The following is a 20,965-nucleotide window of genomic DNA, read 5'->3' on the forward strand; positions in this document are numbered from 1 at the left end:
GACTTTCCCATCGGACTGGTGCATTTCGTGAAAGTCTAGAAACGTATCGAAATCTTTTGGATCAGTTCCATGACAGTTTAATTTACGATAGTAGAAATATAGTCAAAAATAAATAACTCAACAATATTTTTTGGCAGAGCCGATAATATTATACCTATCTATAGTTATATGCTAAGTTAGAATTATATAAATCCAATTTTATAACTTATATTAAGTATCGGCCTACCTCGCAAAAGATGGAGTGACAACCTTCCATAGAGGTATCAATCCGCCAATGAACAAGCAGAATTGCTTATAAAGAGGAAGAAGAAGAAGAAGAATTTTATTCGCAAAATTAAATTCCAACAGAGGGCGCTCAAAATTTCAAAGATGGACGACAACTCTAGGAAAACAATTCATTTTGTTATTTGAATTCACAGTTCTACAACGTTAAATTAAAATCATTTACAGGAGTGTTTTGCCAAAGTAACCACTAAGTTTTGCAACTTAGACATCTTATAAGTTAAAGACGACTCAAAATTATGTTTAATCTGTATGCATTCATTAAAATTTTCTGCTAACTACTAATTTGTTTTTACCTTTTTTTCATAAAAAAATCTGTCCCCCCGATAATCACACAGCGTTCTAAAAATTATTAATCTATCTTAGGATTTCTAATTTTATTTTTAATTTAATTAATAGGTGCACTACAGTTTATTTTACACCAACAAATAACAATTTTTAATTAAATAAAAACTGGAAACTTGGAAACTAAGTAGGTGAATTTATTTTATAATAATTGTGTTCTGGAAATTACGAAGTGGTCGGGATATTTTGCATAACAATGTACCGGGTGTCCCAATAAGAATGGCTCTCGGCCATATCTCAGGAACCGTTTATAGTAGAGCTTTGAAATAAAAAAATTTATAACAAAAGTTGCCTCAGGAAAAGCCTGGAAATTATTTTCATAATTGTGGGACCACCGCTAGAGGGCGTAATTGAATATCAAAAATTAAAAAATCTAAATTTTACAAAATTTTCCTGATGAAGGGGCACTGGAAATCCGATCGTCGTATTCTTCATAAAATTCTACGCATATTTGATTTGACAAGTTTAGGTCTACCTTTGGAAATAAGAGGTGGGGGTGAGTGGGAACCTTGTTATGAAAAACTGGCTGTGAGTCCGGTTCTGCTTAATCAAATTTTGCAAACTTGGTCTTGTTGAAGACAGATCTTTTTCGTCAATGTAAAAGTTATGATTTCGAACCAACTTACTGAGTAGTATGCCAGCTAGAAGGCGTTATTTAATTTTTTTCAGAAATCTAGTGTTCCTTGGAAAATATTAAATACAAACATGCATTTTTAATACCATATTACAAAATTAGACAAAATTAGCAACAGAATAGCGAAAACCGCATGTTCATACCTTTTTTCTATATCGAGATATCTTACAAAACGTGTAAATTTAAAAACATAACTTTTACTGTCACCGGTAAACGAAATAATTCATTAAAAGTAGTGTGCTATGGAAACAACAAAGAAACATTTTCCAGCTGTCAACGTATATTAGGTCTTTTCAACGCTTCTCATTTGTTTCGAGCCTCGCTTCGTTCATATCTCGTATATTAATATTATACACGGATTATACGGCATATGACAGAGGCTCGAAACAAATGAGAAGCGTTGAGAAGCCCTATTACAAAGAAATAAAAACAACTATTTAGCGATGACATAAGCGTTCAAATTTTTGCCCATCATTTTCGTTGCAAACATTTACTCTTTCAAGAGTAGATTGAACAGCAGTCTCAATTTCTGCTCTCGATATGCTTTGAATGGCGTTTAGTATTCTCTGGATAATGTATTCTAGAGTAGTGTATGATGGGCAACACTTTGAATATTTAGGTCGTCACTAAGTAGTTCTTTTTGTTCTGTGTTATATTTAATTTTTATAGTATTGTTTCTCTTTATATTGTTGTTTTAATTAATTATATTTTTATACGTTGACATCTGGAAAATGTTATTTTGTTATTTTCCACAGCACACTACTTTTCATTAACTTAGTTTACCGGTGATAGTAACAGTTATGTATAAAATTTACACGTTTCTCGAGATATCTTGAGATAGACAAAAGGTATCGACATGCGGTTTTCGCTATTCTATTGCTAATTTAATTTAGTTTTATAAAGTATGATTAAAAATGCATACTTGTATTTAATATTTTCCAAAGAAAACTTGATTTCTGAAAAAAATTAAATAACGCCTCCCAGCTGGCTTATTACTTATTAGGATGGTTCAAAATTATCACGCTTACATTGAAGAAAAAGATCTGTCTTCAACAAGACCCAGTTTTTAAAATTTGATTTAGCAGAACCGGACTTACAGCCATTTTTTCATAACAAGGTTCCCACTCACCCCCACCTCTTATTTGCAAAGGTAGAGTTAAACTTGTTAAATCAAATATGCGCAGAATTTGATGAAGAATACAATAATCGGATTTCCAGTGCCCCTTCATTTGGAAAATTTTGTAAAATTTAGATTTTTTTATTTTTGATATTTAATTACGCCCTCTAGCGGTGGACCCACAATTATGAAAATAATTTCCAGGCTTTTCCTGAGGCAACTTTTGTTATAAAATTTTTTATTTCAAAGCGCTACTATAAACCGTTCCTGAAATATGGCCGAGAGCCATTCTTATTGGGACACCCGGTACATTCTATGTACAGAATATATACTACATTTTATTTATTTATTTAATTTTGCAATCGCTTAAATATTAAAAAATACTACGTTTAATACAAACGTTAAATTAACAAAATGTGTGATTTGGCATTGGTTAATTTAGGTCATTACGTAGAGCAGGGGTTCCCAACCGGTGGTACCCGTACCACTGGTGGTACGCGGAAAAGTTTCATGTGGTACGCGTCGCGTGGGTGAACCAAACGATTACAATGGGCCTTTGACTGCCGCCGAAGTGCCATTTTTCACCCGTTTCTTCAAACCGAGGTCAGAAGTTTTAATGCTTTTAGCTGAAAAAAATAATGACAGACTCAACACTCTGAATATGGGTCTTCAGAGAGCAAACACCCTTCACAGCCAATGAGGAAATAAACTCCTTCAAGTTAGTTCATTTATGTTCTCAAGTCCAGGGAAAGGTTTTCTCTGCGTTTCTGACCCTGTCATCATTTTTTGACGAAAACGAAATAGCTCGAATAAGAGATGTGGTTGTTGATATAATTTATCACTTGGAATCTCTTCAAGAAAGTTTTAATAAATATTTCTCTGAAGATTATTCCAAACTTGACTTTATCAGAAATTTTTTGGATTAGAAAACATTCATCGATTTCACAGAAGACACTTTTAAAAAGAAATCCTTAATTGACTTCTGGATAAAATAAAACAAGCCAATGAACATATGTATTTTTGATAGCAAATATGTCTCTAAAAAATTGGGTGGCTTCCTTCCATTCCATGCCCCCCTCCCCAAACCTGTGTTTGATAGTACGCCAAAATCTTCAAAATATATCAGGTGGTACGCAGTTGCTCGAAGGTTGGGAACCCCTGACGTAGAGTATAATAGGAATGAATACTGAGGAACACTGCAATAGTTTTTTTAAGTCGAAATTATTGTTAATTACAACATAAACTGACCGCAAATATGTACACAAATTAATGGCAAAGTCAATGTTTTCCTTGAGTTGATGCTTTTCAAATTCGCCACCAGGCGTCGCCCACTTTGCGGTTCCTCGCCAATAACGATTACTATATTGAAAGTACATACATACAGTTGAGTCTAAGAGTCTTCACCCATGCGTTATCATTTAAAGCATACGAAATAAATCGATGATAAGTCGGAAATTGAAATTTACTAAACCCAACAGCAAGTGACAGTAAGTAGCTACTGCTCCTATTACGGGTTAAAATTTGAGTTATCAAATATGTGTTTTATCTCGCCAGGTATTAATGACGCACGGGTAAAGACTCGTGGACTCAACTGTACATAATCGAAAACCTCTTATATCCGTAAGTGTCGAGGTGTACAAGCCCTCTTAATTTTTTTCTACTTTACGCCACTCTTTTCTGTCTCTAGCTAGTTCCTTCGCCTCACTCAATGTCTTCCCTCTTTCGAGAATCTCGTTTATGCTATTGTTCCATGTTTTTCTTGGTCGTCCTCTACGGTTTTTTCCTATTTTTTTTCTCTTCCATTATCTTCTTCACTTGTCTAGTTTCGTTCATTCTGATCATGTGTCCCCACCATTTCAGTTTATTTTCTTCTGCTTTAACCTTTAGTGATTTCGTTCCTAGTTCTTCTCTAATGTCTTCGTGTCTTCTTCTGTTTTTTCTTCTAACACCCAGCACTTTTCTCAAGTATTTCATTTCACTTGCTTGTAGTCGCTTTGTTTGTTTTTCGTCGAGTAGGTACCCAGTTTTCTGCTCCCTTAAGCTAATACAGGTTGGTACACTGTTTGGTATACGATCATTTTTGCTTTTGTTGTTATTTCTTTTCTGTTCAAGAAGTTTTTGTATAGTGCATGATATATTACAGTTGCTGAATTTATTCTGGTACCAATCTCATCTTCTTGTGTCCATTTCTTCTTCTTTATGTGCCGTCTTCTACCGAAGGTTGGCGACCATCAAACGATAGGTTTCTCTGTTTTGTGCCGCATGTATTATGTTCGCAGCTTCTGGCATTTGAAACCATTCTCTCAAGTTTCTCAGCCAGGATTTCTTCTTTCTGCCCAAACCTCTTCTACCTTCAATCTTGCCTTCCACGATAAGATGTAGCAGACTGTACTTATCATTACGGAACACATGGCCCAGGTATGACGCTTTCCTCCTTTTAACAGTTGTTAACAATTCCACCTCTTTACCCATTCGTCTCAATACCTCTGTGTTGGTCACTCTGTCTGTCCAAGGTATTCTCAGTATGCGTCGATACAGCCACATTTCTAGAGCCGCTAACTTCTTTATAGTTGCTGCTGTTAACGTCCACCCTTCTACTCCGTAAGGTAGCGTAGAGAGTACGTAGCATTTCGTGGCACGCCATCGGAGGTTAACGCTTAGGTTGCGGTTGCTTAAGAGCTTTCTCATTTTTATGAATTTGGATCTAGCTATTTCAATTCGGATCCTAATCTCTACGTCTGGGTCCCACTTATCATTTACTGTATATCCCAGATATTTAAATCGGTGTACTCTTTCAATACGTTCGGCTTCAATATTCAGGTCGATATGTTGAATGTTCTTTTTACTGATCACCATAAATTTAGTTTTCTTTCTATTGATCTTCAGTCCAAATCGGTTGCCAGTTGTATTTACTCTATTTAGCATCATCTGTAAATCTTCGATGTTATCGGCCAGTATAACAGTATCATCTGCATATCGAAAATTACTTATTGGTACGCCATTAATCTTGATGCCCTCATTGTACTCTTCCAGTGCCTCTAGAAATATTTGTTCCGTGTACAGGTTGAAAAGCAGTGGCGAAGAATACAGCCCTGTCTAACCCCTCTAGAAATGGTTATGTTTTCACTCACCATATGTCCATTCTTTATGTGGGCTGTTTGATTCCAATATAGATTTTTTATAATCTGGATGCCCTTAGTGTCAAGTCCTGAAAGATGTAATAGTTATATGAGTTTGTCATGTTTGATAGTATCGAATTTATTACTCAAATTTATTCCTAAATACTTGAATACTTCTATCTGTTGTATTGTATTGTTTTATGTTACTACCATCACTCTAGTTTTCTCGATGTTTACTCTTAAGTTGTATGATTTTAATTCTTTTGTCCACATTGTCATGTTCTTTTGAAGGTCTTTTCTGTTTTTGCTATAAGCACGATCGTCTGCAAATACGCATGCTTCTACTTTGACTACTTGCATGTTTCTGTATCCTGCAATATATTTTTATATATATATGTTTATGGCCAGCAAGCTTTTATTACTTCATCCATCACGCTTATAAACAATAATGGGCTCAATACACCACCCTGTCTGACTCCATCCATCCTTATTTTTAAAGATGTTTGAAGTTATGTTTCTTGTTTTCGTGTGAAAAAGAGAGTCACACAAGCAAAATCATGGAAAGAATTTGGAGAAGAACTACAAGAAGGATATATAACAAATAATAGAAACTTTTGGACGACAATACGACACACGAAGGGGGGAAAACGAGAGAAGATAAATGCAATAAGAGATAGATCAATGCAAATTCAAATAAACCCAGAACAAATAGCTAGGGTATGGAAAGAACACAATGCCACAATGTAATAAATGAAGGCCAAGAAAGCCAAGATCAAATAAGTAGAGAAGAAGTAATAGAAGGAATATCAAACATAAAAATAGGCAAGGCAGGAGGAGATGATGAAACTGAACCGGAAATGGTAAAATACATGGGAGAAGAGGGAATAAATTGGCTATGGACAATGTATAAAGAGGCGTGGGAAAAACAAGCAATCCCTAGAGACGGCAGAATAGCATCATCGTACCAATATACAAAAAAGGAGAACATATAGACTGCGAATACTACGAAAATGTATACGAAAATAATAGAGAAGAGACTAAGGCAAGAAGTAGAAATAGAATTGGGAGAATAACAAGCGGCCTTTAGACCAGGAAGACAAACAAATGACAACACATATATCATCAGGAACCTTAGACACGGAGGAAAACTGGTATTAGCATTCATATACCTAAGAGCAGCATTTGACACGACAGAAAGACAAATAATTATAGGGGAATGATTGACGAAAATAAATGTACCAAACAGATTGATAAAAATTATAGAAAGTACTTACAAAGACGTAAAAGGAAGAGTACAAATAACAGGGGAACGATCAGAAGAACTTAATTGAAAGAGAGGTATTAAACAAGGAGATAGTCTCAGCCCTCTCTTATTCACAATCGTAATGAACGAATTAATAAGAAAAACTAAAGCAAGAACCAACCAACTACATACAATAATAGGATACCATAGATTACAACCGTAACAATAGAGTCCTTAATGTATGCGGACGACATAGTACTAATAGCAGATTCCGAGAACAAAATGCAGAAACTAATGAATTATGGATATATGGGTAGAGGAAATAGAAGAACTAAAAATGGAAATAAACGAGGGAAAAGTAAGATAATGATAATCAACGGCAAAGAAGATAATGAAATAAAGATAAAATGCAAAAACTCACAACTGGAAATAGTTACAACTTACGAATACCTGGGAAGTATCATTACTAACGACGGAAAAATAGACTGGGAAATAACAAATAGAGCAAAGAAATCATACAAGTTATACTATGCCTTAGCCCCAATACTGGGAAAAAGACAACTTGCAAGAGAGGTAAAAGTAAACATATATAACACAATAGTGATACCAACTGTCCTTTATGCAAGTGAAAACTGGACAATTCTGGAAAAACATGAGAGCATAATAAATGCACTGGAGATGAGACATTTAAGAAGGATAGTTGGAAAGACAAAATGGGATAGATTAAGCAACGAGACTATCAGGATAATGGCCAACCAAGAACCAATAATGAATAAAGTAAAAAAGAGACAAATGAATTGGTTTGGGCATTTGATGAGGATGCAACTTAACAGAATTACAAGAAAAGTCCACGAAGCAAAGAACATCGTAAAAAGAAAAAGAGGCAGACCAGGAAAAAAATGGATACAGCAAGTAGTAGAGGCGGGAAAAGTTAAAGGAAAATCACTCGAGGAATTGAAAATAATGGCAGAAAATAGAAAAGAATGGAAGAGATGGGTGAATGTAAATTAAAATAGCGATCCCAAATCCGACACCCTGATAGGGTACAAGGAAGGGGAGAAAGAAAGAAAGAAAGAAAGTTTTTTGTTCTTGCTTGGTTATTAGTATTTTCATACAGACTCCATACCACCTTCAACAGTTCTTCATCTATATTCTTGTTCTCTAGGCTCTGCCAGATTCCTGTCCTGTCCACCATAGTAAACGCCTTTTTCATATCTAAGAATGATAAATAGATTTCTTCATTTTTGACTATAGCTTTTTCAATTATTTGTTGCAAAGTAAAATTGTGGTCTTGTACACTGTGCGCTGGTCTAAATCCACTTTGTGCATCTGCTAGTCTTGGCTCTATCATCTTACGTAATTTACTTTGTATTATTATTTCGTATATTTTAGTCCTGCACATAAGAGAGATATTTCATTCCTATATAATTTTCGCAAATCCTAATATCTCCTTTCTTATGTATTGACAAGATTGCTGATATGTTCCACTCCGATGGAATGTTTTTAATTTTCCATGCCATATTTAGTAGGTATGTATTTCCAGCAATTCTTTCTTTCCATTTGGTCCTAGGAATTTTAATAAATCTGCATCTAGCTGATCACATTCTGGTGCTTTATTTACTTTAGTTTTAGTCAAAGCTTCCTCTTTATTGTTCTAGTTCTTCCATTTGTATTGCATTTTTCTTTTTATTTATCAATATTTTATTTTCACTATTTAATACAGTCGAACCCGCTTATTGGAATAGCCTTCGTGCCAATCAAAACTATTCATATAACCGGGATATTCTAATAACCGATCATTGGTAGCTAGTAGAAACGTCTCGGGACCTCAAAGTTTTATTCCTTAAACCGGGATATTCCTTTAAGAGGTATTCTAATAAGCGGGTTTGACTGTATATACATCATCATCATCATCACGTAGCGCTACAACCCTGGGTGGGTCCTGGCTGACTGTACAACTTTCTTCCAATTTGTTCGGTCTTTCATCAACCTAGGGTCAAATGGGATGTTCATTTTTCGGAGATCTGCTTGGATGTTATCTCTCCATCGCATTCTGGGACGTCCGAGTGGTCTTTTGCCTGTAGGAATCTCCTCCCATACCAGTCTTGCAAGTCTCTCGTTATGAAGTCTGTGCACGTGGCCTGCCCATCTTAGTCGCTGTGATTTAATTTCTTGGACAATATCGGTGTCATTGTAGAGTTCTTTTAATTCGAAGTTGGTTCTGATCCTATACTGGCTTGTGTTAATGTCGTGGTGAGGTCCGAAAATTTTTCTAAGTATTTTTCATTCAAAACGTCTGAGCTTTTCTTCGTTTGATTTGGTCATGGTCCACGTTTCGCAACCATATGTTAGTACAGGTCTGACGATGGATTTATAGATTTTGATCTAGGAACTTCTTGTAAGATTTTTTGATTTTATGGGCTTATCCAGTGCGAATAGACAGCGATTTGCTGATTGGATTCTGTCTTTTATTTCTTCAGTAGCATCGTTCTCAGCTGTGATTACGGCCCCCAGATACTTAAAACGTTGTACTCTTTCGAAATTGAAGGTGTTGACCGTCACATTTTGTCCTATCCTGTCTCCTCGTGTCGTTCTATTTATACACATGTATTTCGTCTTCTCTTCATTAATCCTCAGCCCTACTTCGCTTGTTGCTCCTTCCACCTTGTTGAAAATGGCTTTTGTGGATAGGATGGAGTCTCCAACGAGATCAATGTCATCTGCGTGTGCTAGTAATAACTTGGGACCTTGAACAGATAGCAGTCCTGTTTTTATTTCGGCCGACCTCATGGCTTTCTCTAACACAAGGTTAAAAAGTAGTGGAGATAACGCATCACCCTGTTTGAGTCCATTGTTGATTTCGAAGCTGTCAGACAGTTTATTATTTACACGTACTTTTGATATTCCACCCTCCATACAGACTTTAGTCATCCTAATGAGTTTCTTTGGTATTGAGAACTCCGCCATGGCATTCCATACTTGGCGTTTTCTACGCTGTCATATGCCTGTCGAAAGTCTATGAAGAGATTGTGTATGGGTCTGTTATACTCCCATCCCTTTTCTAGAAGCTGTCTCAACGTGAATAGTTGATCTATTGTGGATCGGTTTGCCCCAAAACCGGCTTGATATTCTCCTAGGACATTTTCAGCATAAGGGGTTAATCTACTAAGAATAATGTTTGAGAAGATTTTATATGCCGTGTTTAAGAGTGAAATTCCTCTGTAATTCGCGTATTTTATTTTGTCTCATTTTTTGTAGATGGGAAATATGATGTTTTCCTTCCATTTTACTGGTATCCTTTCTTCTAACCATATCTGTGTTATTAATTGGTGGATTTGGCGATGTAGTGTTTCTCCACCATATTTCAGAAATTCTGCTGGTATCTCGTCCGTACCCGGCGCTTTGTGATTTTTCAGCTTATTTGAGGCCTTTCGGGTTTCTTCAAAAGAGGGATTTTCGACGGGCTTGTCTGCTGTTATATAGATCTCTTCTTTGTGCTGTTCTTTCTGTATTTAGTATATAGCCCTTTAAAATATTCTTGCCATCGCTTGATAATTTTTTCTTCGTTTTTTATGATATTTTCCTCTCGATCTTTTAGTTTATTAAGATTTACAGCTCCCGGAGCGAACCATGGCCGATGACAGACGCTCTCGTCGGTCGTATACCCACCTAATCTTTACGGAGACAGGGTTACTCTCATAGGACATGGTTTGCTCCGGTAGCTGTACTCTTTTTGGGTTTTCATGTTTATCAGTGTTCTGTTAAATAGCTTCTTGTTTCCTTCACTATTTCCCTGCATTTTTCTTCCAAACTCTTCCTAGTCATCCTTTTTTGCCTCTTTGATCATTTCTTTAACTTTATTTCTTTGTATTTTGTATATGTCATATTATGTTTGTTGACTTCTACTTTGTAAATCATTTTTCCACAATATTTTCTTTTCTTTAACTTCTTTCTAGATATTTCCGCTCCACCAGCTTGTTTGTTTCTTGGTACCTATTACTATTTCTAATATATCCCCATGTTTGTCTTGCCACTTTTAATATTGAATCTTTAAATTCTTTCCATTTATCCTCTAAATTCGCCCTTTGTTCCTCCCTGTTACAGTTTTGTATTTGCTTTTCCGTTTCTTCCACATATCTTATTCTGATTTGTGGATCTCGCAGCTTATAGCTCTTTATTCGTTCTGTTGTGACACTGCCTCTGTCTCCACTCTTGTTGTTTATCATTGTATTCATTTTAATTCTAGCTTCTACTAGGTACCTAATGGTCAGTGCCTGCTTCAAAGCTTCTTTTGACTCATACATCTTTAATTTGTTTTTTACAATACCTATAGGTTTTAATAAAACCGCCAGGGCCGCGTTTAGGTCAATTGACGCCCTAGGCAATTCTCTAGTAGCCGCCTTTCAAGAATGTACACTTCGCGTAAAAAAAAACTGGTACAACTCTTATAACCGAAAATCGTGTTTTTCAAGTTGTGTAAGTTGATCTTGTTACAAGTGTCATTCTAATTTCTATGGCAACGTTGCCAATTCAACGAAAATATTATATCAAACTAGGTAAAAACGGGACTGTGTGGCAGACCGCATTTTTTAATATACCAAAAACTACAACAATTGTAATTTTTCATCATCTCAATTAAGTATCCATACATTCATTCGTGTTTTATTATAATTTATGAAAATATTTCAATTCAAAAATAGTGATAGATAATAAATCTTGACATGACTTTAAATTATTATGTTTAATGTCAAATCGAGATGTGTGATTGGATTCTCGTAAATTGTAGGACAAAACTGCATTAAGTTGTGTAGAATAAATAAAACACACTGGAAAAATTAAAAATTTAATTTGAAATTAATACAAAATGAATAACTTTTACAGTGAACAAGTGTGTAATTTAAATATGTATTACAATTCGATATTTAAACGTTATTTTTTTGTATTTAGATTTAGTGCAATTCCGTTATCTGTGATGGCAACAACGAAGTGATTCACGAACAATAATTGTCAGTTTGAACGCAGGTTTACATTGGAAAAAAAAGTGTACCAGTTTTATATGACGCGAAGTGTACCATTTTTGCGAAAAAAAAATTGCAAGCAGATTTTTTTTTATTTAAATAAGAATACATAAAAATTGTCATTCCAGTTCGATCACATAATCTATCTCCTTTGTTACGTCACTTTCGACAAATTGTTAAGACGTTCTTGCGTCATACTTGATCGGAAATTATTTTCATGACTATTTTAAATTCTTGACATTTTCGAAAATGACCTTCAAGCGGACACGTTGGTTGGCAACTGGGAGGAACAAATAAATGCGCAAAATAAAGCAAGAACAAAAGCAATATTAAAATTAGGGAAAATTTTTTTCCACCTACCTCTACCTAAAGTATACTTTTCCGGACCTGATTGTAGGGAGCAAAGTTGTACTTTTCCTCCCTAGGGAGGAAAAGTAAAAGTGACGTCATGGTATTTCATTCATGAAATATAACTTATTGACGCCCTGTACAATATCTATTTTCTATTACGTAAGTACCTATACATTTTAACGTTTATTTATAAAACACCCTGTACTTTGCAGAATGGTAAAAAACAGTAAATTGTTATTTTGATTTAACAATGTTTACATTAATAATTTGACTTATATTTGACAGTTGACAGTTATATTGTACCTACTTGTTAGTTTTAGTTCTAATAAATTTTGTTGGTTAGTTACATAAATAAATTAAGTAAAAATGAAAAAATTACTTGTTATTTGAGGAAGGTGGAAAAACCCTTATGCCTTAGGGAAATGCCCTTTTTTCAAAATAACTAAAAAAGTAATGTGATAAGAAAAATCTCAAGATAAAAAATGTAGGTTTTGCTTTTATAAATATGATAGTTTCAATTTGTTTCTCCGTAAGACAAAAATTGGTTAAGATATGGCTGTTCATATTTTGCATACACTCGTGATTAGTGACTCATTCAGGCCCTTTCAACTATGACTATTTCAAAAATAAGCCCTTCAAACCGGTGACACTTAAAGATCATATCAAAATGGTATACATAATTAAACTAAATTGTTTGTAAAGCGGCAACGAATAATTTCATTTGGGGTGCTAAATACTGGGAGATCTTTATGATTTTTTTTACCAAAAAAGGGGTCAACTTGATTTGGAGCATAACTCGCTTAGTTTTGATGCTAGAAACTTTTTTAAAATATAAAAATAAAGCTTTATTAAACACTTTTATTGGGTTTTTCCTGAAAAGTGCTTCATGTTTTGGTTATTTCACGTTGAAATATTTGATTTGGAATTTGACGAATAAGAACGTATTTTTCATGAGCTACAACTTTGCTTTTGCTGGGTCTATAGACTTTACGAATTCATAATTTTTTTAAATTTTTTATATGCTACATTTTTGTTAAGAATATTTTTTTTGGATCAAATAGTTATTTTTTGAGTTATTTGTGAAAAACCGCCTGAAAACGTGATTTTCTATCGAAAAATAAACATTTTCAATCTCAAATAACTCGAAAAGTATTAACTAAGTTAAAAAAAGAATGTGTGTACTTTGTACGCACGTAAGAAGTTATATTTCTATTATATAATTTCAACGAAATAAATATACTTAACAGTTACAATACAAAAAATTAACAATAATTACCAAAAATTAACCAAAACTTATAACAATGCCAAAAATTAAAAAAAATATGAATCGTCCTGGATTTGAACCCGCGATCTCTCGATCTCTGGTCCAATGCTCTACCAACCAGGCTATCAAGGCGCCTGTTATTGACGTTTCGGATATACATAATTACACATCACGGTGACAAGTGAAATATAAAAATATTTTATTATTTTACGCTCAAGGAAGACAAATCCAAAGACACAAAAATTATAATAAATAATACATTTACTAAAAAACACTAATATATTATTTTAATGGCTTATTTGTGCTGATACATATTTTGAAAGATTAGCAACGAACTACATACTGTCTGTCTGCGCATGCGCCAGGCAATTATAAAATTTCACCCTCGATCGTAAAGAAGTATAACTTAAAAAAATTTATAGAACTAAAGTTGCTTAGAATTTATCCATTTCCGGACTTATTTTAAACGCGCGGTTTTTCACCCCCGACCGGGGATGACTTTCACCCCCCGAGTAAAAGCAACCAACGGCACAAGTTCAATTTTGAAGTGGATATTAAGTAGAACCTAAGTCCAAATTTTCATGCGGTTCGGAGTATTTCGCGTTCATTTACTGGACTACATGGTGTTTCTATAAGCTGTATTTAATCCTACATAATAATAATAATCAGACAAAATTACAAAACAAAATCGTAGATTAAGTAAATTATTTATTTTTTATTAAAATTATATTTTTCATTCGATTTTGCCTTTTTAGAGTGCCTTGTTTTTTATAACATAGTTATAAAATTCACTGTAAGTCATGCTGAAATTGGTTTTCGTTGGTGAAATTTATCGGGACATTTAGTGTCCCGATCCGGTACAAATTGATACGCGTCCCCAGACCCTTGAAAATCGGGACGTCCCGCGCAAATCGGGACACCTGGTAACGCTAGTCACGATTCATTTTCAAACAAATTAAGTCAAAACATAAAGTGAAACGAACGTCGATGTGTATATACATTTTGTATACTGTATACGCTGTGAGCTCGTACGTAGAGAGGATATTAATTTACAAATTCGCGAGAGCCAGTAGTGACAAGTCTGTAAACGTTTACTGGAAATTTGACATAAATGTCAAAGTGATTAATTTAAAATTAAAATTAAAAACATTAATTATAAAAAATATTAGTTGGTCAAAGCTGAGGTATATATTTTTACCTTAAATATACTTACGTTTTAAATACTGAATTTAAGTTTTCTTAATGTTCCGTAATATGTAATTATAAATTAATCTATTAATCTTAGCGCCATCTACACGATAATTGTGAAAGTATCCGAAGTAAGAAATTCATATTTTATCAATAGAACGTCAAAATGATTAGCAAAATCTTAAAAAAATCGATTACAATTTAATTACTTCTTGCGTTGTAAATATTAAGCGATAACGATTAAATAATAAATTTAAAAATTTCCGGTGAAAGTTGAATTAGTAGTCCGCTAGGAGCGACACCAGCGAAGTTCAGAGCGTATACTATATACTACACACATCGGCGTACGTTCACTTTATGTTTTGACTTAATTTGTTTGAAAATGAATCGTGACGCATATGGGAAAAGTTATAGCGGACGAACAATATGTACCTACCATAAATGGATAACAGAAAAAATAAATCTTTCATTATGAGTCTCCTTCTCGGCGTATAGGTTTTAAGTCGAGTGATTTACGGTCACGCTACTTTGATAAAACCTCAAAAATGCAATTTGAGTAATAGAAAATCCTAGCACGGATAATCCGCAGCCCGGATAATCCGCAGTCCGGATAATCCGCACACGGATAATCGGGGTTCTACTGTACATATTTTCTGTTTCGCAAGGCGTGCCACGCCACGTTCCATTATATGTCAGCTTAAAGCTGGGATCCAACAGAACATAATATGAATATTTTCTACGTATTTGATGCTTAGACATTCGAAATAAAAAAACATCTTAAAAATCAATAGATATTTACGCAAATAAACAGAAAATGTACAGGAATGGCAACAGCGCGATCTGTCATCGAGGGAAATCCTTTGAATATTACGAAATGTTCAAGCTCAACAGACAACAGACGCGACGACGCGTTAGTGCTTTAAAGTACAGAAAGTGGTGTGTTGTAAAATTCGGTATTCTGACAGTTTCTTTTCCGATAAAAGAATCTGTGTATAAACCGGCGGAAATAAGAATAAAAGTTAAAAAGTGAATGGTGAAATCGATTCCACAACAGTATATCGTTTAGTTTTAGAATCTTTATGCCTTAAAATCAACTACTTTTTTTCAACAATCTTTTTAAGGATGAGTATTTTTACGCCGTATCTAAGGGTTGTTCTGTTTACATTGTCTGGTATTTGGGAAAGGTCATGTTTGTTAAATGGAAGATAATTATACAATTTCCACGAAATAGGTTTCCTAATGTTAATAGTCGGTGTTTGTATCGCCATAACCTATAAAATAATATTGATGTTTTTGATGGATGGCTCACTGGTACATAATAATGCTGACAATGTAGGTATTTATGGTAATGATTTTCTAGGTAGTTAGAAGGAGAATGAGACTGCAAAAGGTTTTAATAATATATAATTTCACGGCCATGAAATAGTTCAATTATAATCTAATAAAGACTGTTTTTATAGAAGGCTTTATTGGTTTCGTAATATGGGTGGGTTTCTAAACTACATACAATATTTTCATAATGATTGGCAACATTTACTTTTTATGTATTCGCTATCATTAATTATTATTTTAATAATTACGCTTACTATTGTAATACCTATAGTACAGTTTGTTGCTTTACCATAGACGGCACTCGTTACCTCATCAGTCCGTAAAAGTTTGATATAGTCGGTTCGCTAAACTCAGACACAACTGGTTAATGATTTTAGTAAGTAATTTTGCCAATTTGGTAAAATTTGCAAAAAAAGAATGTGTGTGTACTTTGTACGCACGTAAGAAGTTATACTTCTAAATATGATTTTAATGAAATAAATATACTTTCGGACAGTTTATTTGTATTTTATTTAAAGATTAAATTAATTTTTACTTACTACTTTCCAAACATTTTTATTAAAACAATACCAAAAATTAAAAAAAGATTAGAAAACACCAGGATTCGAACGGGGGTCCTCTTGATCTCTAGTCCAACGCTCTACCACTGAGCTATACCCTTTTGATTATCCGGGCTACAAGATTTCTCAGACATAGTGACAAACAGACGAAGTGAATTATAAAATACTTTAAATATTACTTATTATCTTATTCCCGAGGTAGACAAGTCCAAATACACAAAAATTATAATAATAGTTATTTATGATATAAATGTTAAAAGTACAATTTTAATTCACGTATGTGAAAGTTTCGTGTGAAAGATTTGCTTCGCTCATTCTGCAATTCACATGAGTGCCTTAAAAATGTACTTTTTAACACGTACCTATATCATACAATATTTTTTCTACAAACGTCTTATATATCAACAATTATAATTTATTCATTCTCAATTACAGGACAATACGTACAAAAACTTTTACTTGAACTTGACTGACATTCCATTTTTATATTTTTCTTGACATTACATCAAAACTGCCTATACTGTCAATACGTAAATCAGAATAACATCTACTTTTATTTTTGTATATTCTAACAAATTTTAATAGTTTTTTTTCTACAAACGTGTTAAAATGCAATACAGTTTAAATTAAATTAAAAAAAAAACCTTTTAAACCACCTTTTTCAAATTGCGCAAGTTGTATTATTAATATCTATTAATGTTAATAAATGAAATATAAATATTTTGACGTTTCACAATTTGACAATTCACTTTTAAACTGCAGTGCCTTAAAATTTTTAAAGCACCAGTGCTTTAAAGTAGCATTTTTTACGCTTCTATGGAGTGCTATAAATTGCATTTTTAACACGTTTGTAGAAAAATATATGTAAAAACACTAATATATTCTTTCCACACCTTTTCTGGACTGATAAATACATAAATTAAAACATTTAGTAACGAACTCCATACTGCCTGTGTGCGCATGCGCGCAGATTAATAAAATTTCACCCTCAATGAAATCGCGCCTAAAGAAGTATAACTTCAAAAAATAATTACTAAATAGTTAATAATTACTAAGTAAATAGTTAATAATTACTAAATAGTTAGTAATTTTGCCAATTTTGTCAAAATTGGCCAAAAACAAAAAAATACCTACTAAAATTACTGGCCAGTTGTGTCTGAGTTTAGCGAACAGACTATATAAACTCTATTCGTTGTTGAGAGAGAGTAGGTAGTAAAGTAAATCACTGTGCCAGGTTGCCATTCGTTAGAACTAACAACTAAACAATAAGCTGTTTCAGAATAGGTAATACTTAAAATATATATTTTTTTAATTGGTCAAATAACAGCGATTCGCCTATGCCTATCTAAAACATTGAGGATTTGTGCAGTGCACACAGAGACCGGCGGAGTGTTTCGATTCCCATTTTGGTATTTTCTGTTGTGGAAATTAGGTAAATCTTAAATACAATATTGGTAGTTTTTTAGGATGGAGCCTTATTCAGTGAAGTTCATAAAATAAAATGCAAATAGTTTTGAAAATCGACTTCTTATATAAAAAGAATGGACTACCTTGGCCGGAGAAACTTGGTACAAGATTGTGCCATAAGAAACAAAAAGATTAAACGTTGTTTTAAAGTTGGACAATATAGAAAAACTTCTTGGTTGATAAACTACATTCTTTGTTTTGTTTTCCATGTTTAGTGTTTTCAAACAATAAAACTATTTCTACAGAGTGGACAAAAACGGGCGTTGGGGATTTATCTCACTTATCAACAAAAATTAAGAATACCGCTCTTAATTATAAGTGTGTGTGACACAATAAAAGTGTGTGACATCCTGATTAATCAGGTCAAATATTGGTTTCATTTTACTTTACAGAACATCTTTTGGCGAGGCCCCCAAAAAATTTTCTGCGCTTATTCACCGTTTTTATAATTACATTACATATCGCATCAATTATAAATACCTAAATAAAGTTAATTTCAACTGGGAAGCTATTCATTTCTATTAGGATTGTAACGACGAGGGTTTAATTTTTACATTTCAAAAAGAAAAAAGCAAAGAGCGACTTTATTTTCGTCATAAGTCAGTCAGTTCTTATGCAAAAAAACTTTTGTCAGAGCTTATTTGAAAGATTTTTTATGAAACTTTAAAAGATGTCTCCTAAGTTTTCCCATCAAATTGCACCACATTCGAGTTATTTGAGATTGAAGGTTCTCCATTTCGAGGTTCTTCGAAAATATCCATCCTGAGCAATAACTCATTCGTTATTAGGTTTACCGAAGTCTTTCCGACGCGAATCTCTTTGTTTTTTTATTACCCACAATTTTGTTTTTAATGATTTTTTCTATAAAATTAATTTGTTTTAGTTATTCATGAAAAACAGTTATAAAACGTGAGTTTTTTCAATAAAAATACATAGTTCAATCGCAAGTAACTTGAAAAGTGTCAACTTTGCAAAAAAATTTTATAGAACAAAATTTACTCAGAATTGGTCACTCTATAAATTTCCAGAGTTATTTTGATTAAACAATTTTCATCCCCTAGATGGGGTTGTTTTCACCCTCAGGGCAAAAGCGCAGTTCGGCATAGGGTATATTTTGAAGAAGAGTGTCAACAGAGCTTAAATCCAAATTTTCATTAAAATCTGTGTTGATTCTCAAAATTCCACGGTCTTACAGTTTTTTACCGCTGTCCGACCAATATAGACCAGGGCATTTAGCACTAAAAACACCCGAATAAATAAATTTTTAAATACAGCACCTAGAGACTTGCAGTTTTTTGCATTATGTTCAGGATGACGTCAGGAAAAAAGTCTACTATTCAAAAATGGGTGGAAATGCATAATTGCACTGTAAAATGCATAAAATGCATCAAACATTGCATAAATATAAAAATAAAGTCAAAATCAGTATACTAAGGAACAAAATTTACTATTTGGGGGGTTTTCGGGTCACTGAATACGATTACGCCATCAGAACTTACCCCCGGATCACCTGGTGCCCAAGGTCACGGCAAGAGAAGTCATCTTCTGTAGTTTCGATGGTTTTCCGCATTAAATCCGTGCAAATGTATTAATCACGGATGGATGCCATCAGAATTGACCTCCGGTGTACCTGGTGCCCAGGGTCGCTACTAAGGCACGTCATCTATTGGAATTTCGAGGGATTTCGGCACTAAATTGATGCAACTGGACTATTCGGGGGGTTTTTGAGGTGGTTAAACACGAATATGCCATCAGAACAGACCTCTGGATCACCTGGTGCCCAAGGTCACTACAAGGGACGTCATCTTCTGGAGTTTCGAGGGCTTTTGGTATCAAATTGATGCAAACGGATTACTTACGGGTTTTTGAGGTCGCTAAACACGAATATCCCATCAGAATTGGCCTCCGGGGTACCTGGTGCGCAGGGTCGCTACTAAGGCACGTCATCTTCTGGGGTTTCGAGGGTATTCGGCATTTAATTGATGCAAATGGAGTACTCACGGGTTTTTGTGGTCGCCAAGCACGAATATGCTATCAGAATTGACGTCCGGAGTACCTGGTGCCCAGGGTCTCTACAAAGGTACGTCATCGTCTGGAGTTTCGAGGGATTTCGGCACTAAATTGATGTAACAGGAATACTCGGGTGGGTTTTTGAGGTGGTTAAACGTGAAGATGTCATCAGGACAGACCTTAGGATCACCTGATGCCCAAGGCCACCGTAAGGGACGTCATCTTCTGGAGTTTCGAGGACTTTCGGTATCAAATTGATGCAAACGTATTACTTACGAGGTTTTGAGGTCGCTAAACACGAATATGCTCGTCCTCTTCTGGAGTTTGAGAGACTTCGGCATTAAATTGATGAAAATGGATTACTCGGGTATTTTTGAGTCGTTAAACACGAATATGCCATCAGAACAGACCACCGGATCACCTGGTGCCCAAGGTCACTGCAAGGGACGTCATCTTCTGGAGTTTCGAGAGCTTTTGGTATTAAATTGATGCAAACGGATTACTTGCGGGTTTTTGGGGTCGCTAATCACGAATATGTCATCAGAATTTAATTCCGGAGCAACTGTTGCCCAGGATCACTACTAAGGCACTCATCTTCTGGAGTTTCGAGGGTTTTCGGCTTAAAATTGATATATGGATTACTTGGGGAGTTTTTGAGGTCACCAAACACGAATAGGCCATTATAACAGACCCACGGAGCACCTGGTGACCATGGTCACTGCAAGAGACGTCACTGTGCTATTCAATTTTCTTACTTATGTATATATAAAATTTATATAAACTGTATTTATATCTGACAATGTTTTTCCTTTATTTATTTAGATCAATTTACTATATTCTGTTATGAAAATGTTATTATGCGTTGGCGTTATTATTGATCATCGTAATCACCACTTACTAAAGAATCCTTCATCTAAGCCATACTCGTGTTCAACAACCCCAAAAACCCAAAAGTAATTTGTTTACATGAATTTGGTACCGAAAACTCACGCAACTTCAGAAGATAACGTGCCTTAGGCACCAGGTGCTAAAGTG

General features: G+C 34.3%; 1 protein-coding gene across 1 annotated transcript in view; it reads left to right on the forward strand.

Annotated features, from left to right (window-relative positions):
* Positions 1-15,470: 15,470 nt before the first annotated feature.
* LOC114329184 (oxidative stress-induced growth inhibitor 2-like) overlaps positions 15,471-20,965 on the forward strand; it is a 271,375-nt gene continuing 265,880 nt past the window's right edge. Inside the window, exon 1 of the mRNA XM_050653250.1 lies at positions 15,471-15,680. The gene's annotated coding sequence lies outside the window, so the exon portion shown is untranslated. The remainder of the gene's footprint in view (positions 15,681-20,965) is intronic.

Source organism: Diabrotica virgifera, chromosome 6 (genome assembly GCF_917563875.1).
Source record: "Diabrotica virgifera virgifera chromosome 6, PGI_DIABVI_V3a".
NCBI lineage: Eukaryota > Metazoa > Arthropoda > Insecta > Coleoptera > Chrysomelidae > Diabrotica > Diabrotica virgifera.